This window comes from Stegastes partitus, unplaced genomic scaffold (assembly GCF_000690725.1).
Source record: "Stegastes partitus isolate 25-593 unplaced genomic scaffold, Stegastes_partitus-1.0.2 Scaffold980, whole genome shotgun sequence".
Taxonomy (NCBI): Eukaryota; Metazoa; Chordata; class Actinopteri; family Pomacentridae; genus Stegastes; species Stegastes partitus.
In genome coordinates this window covers 63222-73180 of record NW_007578711.1, presented here as the reverse complement: position 1 = coordinate 73180, position 9959 = coordinate 63222, and the positions used below count along the sequence as shown (strand labels likewise).

The following is a 9959-nucleotide window of genomic DNA, read 5'->3' as shown; positions in this document are numbered from 1 at the left end:
CGGGTGCTGTTTCATGCCAGGTTGCCAGCCGAGGTTAGACGCCGCCGCTCTCCTCCCATATGGACGGATAAGTGGTTTAACCTCGTACTGGGTGGACCAGCTGACGGCCTCCCTGCAGGTTCAGGGTTGAGCTGGGTTGTCTGAGAGGTGTGAGATTAGAGGAGGAAGAGCTGTCCTGACAGGGGAGTTCAGAGAAACGTGACTCAGCCTCCAGGGACCATAAGGGTCTCCAAGAAGTGAGGCAGAACAGCTTCAGGCCACAAAAAGACCATGCAAAGTTTCACTTCTTACCAACCACAGTAGTATCAGTTATTCACTTAGAGCAGTGACTCTCAACCTTTTTGCCTTAATTGCTCATTGCTTATGTAACTGAGTTGTCAGTTCCATCTGTAATTTGCAGATTGTTGCATTTGAATATATTTCAAGGCTCAAGGATGAAAAACTGCAATATTTCACTTGGAAAAACAACATTTGAAGTCTTCTTTTGAGAACCACTGAGCTGTAACAAACATGAAAGTCTTAAACCTGGATAAAGAGCTTCATCAAGGAGGGATATGATGTGTAGTATATGTAGTGTTGCAGTTTTATTGTCCATCCATCATCTATACACTGCGTAATCCTCACCAGGGTAGCAGGGGGGCTGGAGTCTATCCCAGCTGACTTAGGGTGAAGGCAGGGGACACCCTGGACAGGTCACCAGTCTATCACTGGGCTACACTTAGAGACAGACAACCAAGCACACTCACATTCACATCTACGGACAATTTAGAATCACCAATTAACCTCAACAAGTTTTTGGACTGTGTGGGAGGAAACCGGAGAACCTGGAGAGAACCCACACTGCAAGGGGAGAACATGCTCAGGATGCAAACCGGCAACCTTCTTGCTGCGAGGCAACAATGCTACCAACTGCGCGACCTTGCAGCCAGTTTTATTGTTAATTGTCTAAATGCAGGCATCGCCTTGTTTCACCTACTTCAACCTTCCTAAAATATCATCCAGATGTCATGGTGAGCAGCGATTAAACATGGCTTGAAATGGCCCATTTCAGGACTTATTTCTTAGTTTCATATTCATGTATGAGAGATTGTAAGTCCATAAGTTTTTTAAGCCCAAATCATCTGAAATGATCTTAATTCGTCCTCTCAGGAGCCAAAAATAGAATTATAATGTACAGTTCTAAAAAATAAAGAATCAAATTTTGTCATTTGCAATTAATCAACTAACTGTTTCACTTGAATACATGAGTTCTATGCCTTTTTCTAAAAGCTAATCGATGAAAACTCCTGCACTCTTCCCATCAGCGATGATGGGAGACATTGCAGGACTTACATTTATCTATCAGTGGTTGTATGTCCAACATGCACCATTTTTGAAGCCCAAATCATCTAAAATGTACTTATTTTGTCTGCTCAAGAGCCAGAAGGATAACTGGCCTAATTAATGAACGAATGTAATTCTAGAAAAATACAAATAATAAATACATCTTGGGATTTTCAATTAATTGGCTCACCATTTATCTAAGTATTCAGTGTCCTAAGCCTGTCTGTAAAAACTTGTCCTACATCGTCCTGTTTCTACAGCTCTGGCCTCCACCTGGACCAGATAAACTCCAAATGTGTTTCTTATACTCTTTACCTGTCCTAAAATATGCCCCAGTTGCAATGGGAAGCAGGAGTAAGCATGCCTTGAAACTGGCCACACCATCAGCAACGATGGGAAACATTTCAGGACCTATATTCATGAATCAGTAGCTGTCCAACATATAAGATTTCTGGAGCTCAAATCATCTGAAATGTACTTGTTTTGGCTGCTCAAGAGCCAGAAAGTGAAGAAAAATGATGCTACCCTTTAATTCTAGAAAATAAGAGCTCAAATGTTGGGACTTGCAATTAACTGACCAATGATTTCACTTCAATATTTTGTGTCCTATGGTGTTTGATGAAATGATAAATCCTGCAGCTCCACCAGGACTTACTACAGATTCCTGAAACATAACCCAGATGCTATGGAAGCAGGAATGAGCTTGCCTTGAAATGGACCACAGATCAGAGATAATGGGAGAGACTTAAGGACTCATGTCCGTATGTCAGTGGTTGAATGCTTAACTTAAGATTTTGGAGCTAAAATCATCTTAACAGATCTTGATTTGTCTTCTGTAGCGGCCAAGATGTAATGCTATCCTACAAATATGTACAACGGGAAATCACATTTGGGGATTTAATTAACCAACAATTTCACTTAAATATTTCGTGTCCTGTCAGTTTTTCTGTCATAAAAAGTCCTGCAGCCCCCTGTTCCCGCAGCTGCAGGCTCCACCAACACCAGACCACCTGGAGAGGTTTCCTATTAGTGCTGATTCTCACTGCGCCGCTGGTTTTGGTCGCTCTGTCCACCGAGTAAAGATGCCTGAATGGTGTCCAATCAACAGGTGTCCTATGAAATGGGATAATGTCCCACTTTGCTGACTGGCAGGTGGCCAACAGTTGACTTTCACTGACGTTTTATTTCGTCACTGCGACGCTCCCTCCTCTCCTAGAAGGTAACTTTAAGCTTTTTTCCCCCCCTCTCCTGTCCGGACAGTGAATTTCAGCGCGATCGGGGAGGAAACTCCGCAACAGTCCTCATTAAAATTCCCTGTCCGTACACTGAGCACGAAAACCTCCTCTCTCTTTTTTTTTAGTGGGTGGCACCGGCGTCCTGCGCGCCTCTTAATTGCGCACCGAGCGTTAAAGGAGCGATCACCGGATCACGCTGCCTTGGAGGCGGACAGTCGCTGCCGGTGTTCACGGCAGCAGGGGGGGAAAGAGAGAGAGGTAAAGGTGGGCGCACAGGTCCAGAGGTCCGGCAGAAGGGTGTCGCCCCTTGCGCATCGAGTCCAGCGCCCCGGACGCACCGCGGAGCCACACAGACACGATCCGCGCCCGCAGTCCGCAGCCGGGGCTCATGATTTTGACATTTCTCGGCGGGCAACATGTGCGCCTGGACGGTGTGAAGTGTGACACGGCGGCTTTTGGGGAGCATTTCTCTCGGATACGCCAAGTACCCGACGATACGGCGCACCTTGTGTAATAGGTGAGTCCATCAGTTTGTGTCTCTACTTCAGACAGCTTCTGCCTCCACTCTGCACCTCTGAAGGGTTTTTTTTTCCTCCATCGATCGCTCGTAGAATACCTCTGCGCATCGATTATGTTGAACATCCGATTTGTTGCAAACCCAGGCTGAGGGTTTCCAGGCAATTATGAGCAGCGGTGACAAACACGAAGCTGTCAGTGCTGCAGAACATGTCACTGCAACACATCCTACTTCATCAGAGCTTCTGTGGTGTGTTGCATGATGAGAGAGGTGGAAGTTGAGCTGTCCTGCGTGGAAAATCACAGCTTCAATCAATGTAAGATGAGGAATGATTCTATTTTTTGGATGATCTCAGCCTTAAATCTGTTAATTGAACACGATCCCTGAAAAGTGGTTCATTTGACACTTTGTTCCTAGAAAGAGCACAAATTCCTTGCAGTGTTTTTCTGTCCCACTTACAGCAGAGTTCTCTTCCTCTCTTGCAAACATGAAGTTTCTGAAGACAGCCATGAATCTTGCAGCTTGAACATCTCTGCCCCGGAGTGCCCTTTCAGTGGTTTATTTGGGCAACATGGCAGCAACAAAGCAGATAATAGGAGCAACTCTCTTAAAATGTTAGAGCAGCATGAACAAACCGCATCACCAAATACCTCCATTTGAGTGTGGGGCTTCAGCTTTGTTCAAGAACACTGGGCTGCTATAGAGCCCAGTTTAAAGTGTGCACTAATTGAACCTGCCGGCCACTCTCCCCCCATTGTAGCAGGAATGTTTGGTTGCCTGTTCTCCACAGAAACCCCCCACTCCCTTTGTTCTGGGGGGACAATCCCTCCAGTGCCATGTGTGCTGTGGGTCTAGAGGGAGGGAGGGAGTGAGTGGGGTCAGCGGGGGTATTGACATCTGTAGCTGACAGCTTCCTCGGGGCGAAGCTGACATGCTGTGATACCATGAATGGGTATTAGAGAACATATGAGCAAAGCACTTAACACTAATGAGGACATTTATTCTTTGTGCACGATGCTCAGGGACCTGTTGTACATCCAGCGAGAATATCATGTGAGACTGTCCTCGTTTATTTAGTGGAACTAGAGTGGAACACGAAGGCGACTTGTGGCAGCTTGTAGTCCAGTGACGAGGCTTGTTCAAAGCACCGTTATTCAGCAACTTTGCACTCAATTGGCGTGACTTGATTGATGTAGTTTGAGGTCAGTTTTAAGTGGAATCAAGTTTACAGAATTCCACATATAGTGCTCAGAATGGATATTCTGTTGGTCAGTCTTCAAGAAATCAATCACATAACCAGCACTGTAAAGAAGCAGCAATGGTGCCGGCAAAAATACACAAAAACTGGAAAACTTTAATGATACAAAGCAGTTAGAATAGTGAGAACAACTGTTTGTACTTTAACTGTTTCTGCTGATTTAATTGCAGAAAAAAAAAACTGAATTAAGAACAAATTCCAATTTACAAAAGCACATATTTTTAGACATTGTCTTGTTTTTTTCATCATAAATGTGAGATTTTATGAGCTATTATCTGTAACAAAACCAGGAAAATCTGTTAAAAAATGTATATATATTTATTTTTATATATATATTTTTGCCAATAATAGCATATCTTTAAAATTGTAAAACACCATTATGAAATAACAAATTCCCATTTGTCAGTTAACAGAAAACTTAAACAGGAGTCGACTGAACATTGGATCTGTTACTCAGCATTTTGTTCATTTATCTTGTCCAGTGTCCAGCCCACAGCACCATTATGCTCCTATTATTTAGTTTATTTACACAAATATTTCAACATAATAGGCTTTTACAGGTATTTGAACCAAAGTGTTTCACTCAGAAACCACAAAGAACTTCTTGGTGACTCAACAGAGAACGTCACGGATCACCAGAATCAGTCGGATCCATCCTGTGGGGACCACAAGTGCAACATTTTCAAACAACTGTTGAGATATTTCAGTCCAAAGACAGTTCTACATTTCCATCCGTAGGGCTCAAAACACCAAACATGCTCAGTTTGTCTTCCAGATCAACAGGTTAATCAATACGCTTTCATCTGACCAAATTCTCATTAGTCAGACAATCGCTGGTGTTACTTTCATCTGGAGAGAAGTGCTGCATCAACAGCCTTCTAGGATCAATCCATTCATCTGGTAGGAGGAACGAACTACCTGTAAAAAACAAAGTTTGCTTTCACAATTTTAAACTCACTAATCTAAATGCTGACTGCTTGGTCTAACGTATTTTATGTTTACTGAATGTTTATTGTGCATTGGCTCCAAACTAATAGACACGTGTAACAGAGTCGACTGTATGCATGTATTTTGCTCCAACAGATGGCCGAAAAGTCTGGTGCAGACCTTGCGACTAGTGTTTTTTTTTTTTTATCACATCTCAACAACTAACAAGATAGATCATCTAAAAACAACAGCTGGGTTGTCTGTGTTATGTTCCTCAGTAGTTTTTAGAAATAATATGAATATAGGCAGGTGATGCTGGTCGACCATCAGTTCAGTATAAAGTAACCAGGTTATAATGAACTGATATTCTGTTAATACTACCCTTATGTGCTTATTTATAATGCATTTAGGCCAATAAGGTGAGCTAGTAGAGCGTACTCAATGCTCTGTGGTTGATGAAGTTCATCTAAAGAAAACCTCAGATGTGTTTTTCTGATTGATTGAGGAGTAAATCGAGGTTTTCTTTTCTTTTCCTGATTTTTTTTTTAGCATCTTTTGCCTGGTTTATATCATTCTTAATTGAATATATTTGGTCTGTTTATTGGACCACGGAAGCAATGTGAAGACCTCCATTTCCGTGACAGGTGTTCTTTGATATTTTATGTCAGTTCATCTAAAAATAAATGATGATGAAAGTAATCCTGGCTTGCTGCACTACCTAATTTTGTCCCACAGCGTGCACCGGACGTGACACTTGTGATTCTGATAAGCTAAAGCTCTCTAAAAACTTGATGAATCCTCATAAATCCAAGACTGAGTGAATGACATGGAAACCAATTAGAGGATTTCCCCCTCAGGTTATCACCGGCCAACCCTGCCGCTTCTTTTAAAAGCGTGAAACACGACGAATGCCAAAGTTTTTGTCGGTCATTTCATCACCTTCCTATTCGACGGGAAATCTACTGTCAACTTTAGAAGATTTTTTCTTTTTTCTTTTGAGGGGTTTGGCTCAACAATCTCCACAGCTGCTCCCTTATCACCAGCGTCGGGGAAAAAAAGTCTACACAAACTCTGGAAAAACACCCGGAAAGTATCGGCTTCTCCCATTCAGGGTTCCCAAACAAACTTATCAGGGAGTTTGCAGGAAAAGGGAAAATCTGGTTTCTGACTCCTGCTGCGGAGCGTCCAAGCTGGTGAGAAAGATTTGCGTGGGAATGCGGCCGCGACAACGTGAGTGGGGCTTTAGTACTTGTAAGTAAGCGTCCCTCATGACTGGTAGCGAGCGGTACACGGTGAGGTGGAATGCATCCCCCCCACGGGCCCCCTCATGGAGCGCAGGATGGACTTTGCAACCTTCCTCCGGCCTGACTAAACAGCAAGTGGCCACAAACAGGATTTTACCTAAGTAGGGAGGGAGGAAAGCCAACTCGCGCCTGCGTTTTTTTTTTTTTTTTTCCTGTGTTTTCCAAATGCCATGCAGTATTAACGAAGGCCCTCAGCTGCTTTCCAAATGACTTTCATTTAAGCTGAGGCGCAGGGGAGGGGGTGGCAAAAGCAAAAGCAAAAGCTGCTCTATTCAACCAAGAAGAAAAATAAATGTTTCCCCCTCCTCAGCCACTTATGATCGTATCAGCTGAAGAGTGTTCCCATAGGAGCAGAAGGAGCCCGGGCCAGTCAAGCAGAGCTGCCCTCTCTCTTTCAAGGTGTTGACATTTGAAAGCCATTATACTGTATACAGTGGTATCAGAACTGGCTCTGTTTGCCCGTTGGGGGGTATCAGAGTGAATAATATACCATGTGGTGCCTCAGGTAAACAAAAGGCAGCAGCAGCAGCGAAACCCACCTGCCCAGACCGAGCAGAGGCCACAATAGAGGCAGATAGATGAAGAAGAAAGGGGGCGTTGCTAATGAATAACGAACCATTATGCTGATTAAAGGGGGGGGCGATGGGTACGGCGAGATAAGAGCGCGGGGACCGTCCGAGCATGAGGTGTTTACAAGGGGAATTCCTCGCATTCCTCAGCTGCAGTCATGCCACTCCGATCTGCACCTCCGCCCACTGATGGTTACCCTCTGTGCCAAGAGGGACCCAAGGGGCAGGAAAAAAAAAAAAGGACCCATAAGTTCCATCTTGGTAAAAAAAAAACCTGGTGTTACATAAGGCGAGTGTTGCTTTAGATTTTACAGTCCCGTGGAATTTGCTCTGCAGATCTGTGGCGAGTTCAAAGCCTGTACAAGTGTATGTTTTTAATAGTGAATGAAAAATGTGAGAGATGAAACCGGAGATGCTCCACACAATCAATCCACTGTAAAATCATGGAGCTTTTAAGGTATATTTCTTGAAGAACATTTATTGATAGCTGTTGAACATCTTCAACTGATGTTTTTAGCCACATTATAGCAGCATGACTCTAAGGTTAACCAGACGGAAATATTTCAAAATGTATTAGAGAAGCTGCGATGAATGTGATGACGTTCATGGTTCCCAGAGGATGCATCTGAAGGATTTTGGAGATGCACTGATTTATAATCCGTCACTACCACCAAAGTTTTCACTTGGTATCTACTGGTTGAGTTGTTACAAACTTTTGTACAGGTGATTTCAAGATGATGAATCTCGATGATCTTCACGACACCCTTCGTTTACTTTAGCCGTGAGGTTGTATATGTACTGAAATGGCTCATCAACAACAGGATGGATTTTCATGACATTTTGTAGATATATATGTTCTTTTTAGGATGAATTGTTAGAACTCACAGGTCTACTTTTTTTTATGTAACTTGTACTTAAATTTATGTCTAAAAATAAACAAAAACATACAATTAGAGTTGCGCGATATTAGAATGCTAACTGTTTTTGTACAGAATTAATCATTCTATAATGATTGGGTTGATCTTGTAGCAGAGTGCATTTGCATTGAAAATCCAAAAATATTTTCAAAAAAACATTTGGAACCGTTCTCATATGATACAACACTGGCAAAGACATCTAAAATAGCTTTTTTTTTTCTTTGGTTGTCATACCGAGCTTTGTGATTCTGGTCTAGATGTTAAAACAAAGTAGTTTTGTTGCTTTGTGGTGGTTTTTGGTCAACATCATCCTTTCTGTAGCTGAAATCTTTCCATACAGCTGACATTGTGTTTCTTTTTGCAACCGGATCTTCTTTTTTATTGTTTCTCTTCTGTGCTCATATGAAGTCTGAATGTTAGAAAACTATCAAAGAAAGTCCTGCTCTGTCAGACAAACTTCTCTTCCCAATTAGTCATGGAATATGAGAACCGAGCGAGTCTTCTTTTTGTGTCATGTAACAAAACAAGTGTTAATTTGCCTTGCTTTACATTTTGCTTCACGCTATGCAGCTGTTTTGCATGTGCACATTGCAGTGTCGCTGCTGAAATGATGCACTGTGCAGCCCTACTGCCCAATATTACCATCAGCCTCATTTGTGTCATTGCTAATGAGCAAATATTAGCATGCTGCAATGCTACATTAAAGTCGTGCTAAACGTACGCCTGTTTTTATTGCATGTTCTGTGTCGTTTAGCTGAGTGGAGCCTCACAGAGCAGCGAGCGTCACTGCAGACTTGTCTTGTTTGTGTTTTCTTATGCAACTTATATAATGGAGATTTTTTTCAAAAGAAAGCTGAATGCATTTCAGCTCCTTCAACGAAAGACTGGCTTTTGTCATATGCTAAATGCTCTGCACAAAGGTTGAAATAATCTCTGGTGCCTTTTAGTACGAGGAAGTCATAAGGCTTGGCTTAAGTCTAGTCTTTATCCCTGCAGCTTATAAAACAGTGTTCTATTTCTTTTTTTTTTTTTTTTGCAGAACCTTTGAATCGGACCGATACTAGTTGCGCAACAGTTTTTCATCTTACTACATTCTGTTTGAAGAGTGTTTGTTTTGTGAGAGCCCCTTTAATCCAGCTGTCTTATCACATTGAAAAAATCTGTAAAAAAAAAAAAAAAAAAGCAGGTCCAGGAGGAAGATCATGGTTTTACTCACATGTAAAAGAAAAAAAAGAAAAAGAAGTGAAACATGGGGAGAGTTTTTGCTCCGTGGATCTCCTCGAGACACGGAGGGTTTGTAGTTCGGGATCAATGCAGTGCAGATGACTGGCTCTAATAGGATTATGAGAAGGCCCCGGTGGGAGGAGAAGAAGTCCTCACCAGTAAAAAAAAGAAAAACAAAAAAAAAACCCCGGCCTCTGGGGAGGGGTCATGTGATGGAGGGGACAATACTAGCAGGTGTCGGCCTGATGATTACAGGGTCTGAGGCTGGGTTCACCTATGAGGATTACTCAGAGCCTCTAATGGATGGCAGGTTGTGACCCCGGCTAACAAGGAAACAAATTGCAACCCTCTCACCCAGAAAAGTGCAATTCTATCAAGTTTCTTTAAAAAAAAAACAGAGAGGCTCTAGTCTCTGGTTTCCTTGGCAACTTCTCCAATCTATTCGTAACGACAGCGCTCAACTTCTTGCAACACCAAAAAGCATAAAGATCCTTTCATTTGGAATATGTGAGTAGATGTTAGTTCTACTTTGTGGATACAGCTCGCCATATTTGCTCTGTATTTTTTATGTGCTTGAAGCTTTTGAGCGTGTAATCAGTTAAAATCAAACCTCGTCTGTCAGCCAGACTCATCTGATGGAGGCTCCAGATTAAAGTGGAACCATATGCTTGGGAATGAGTCCCCC

At 42.5% G+C, this 9959-nt stretch overlaps 1 protein-coding gene across 1 annotated transcript in view; it reads left to right on the top strand.

Annotated features, from left to right (window-relative positions):
• The first annotated feature begins 2617 nt into the window (after positions 1-2617).
• tmem108 (transmembrane protein 108) overlaps positions 2618-9959 on the top strand; it is a 60892-nt gene continuing 53550 nt past the window's right edge. The window contains exon 1 of the mRNA XM_008294611.1: positions 2618-3075. The gene's annotated coding sequence lies outside the window, so the exon portion shown is untranslated. The remainder of the gene's footprint in view (positions 3076-9959) is intronic.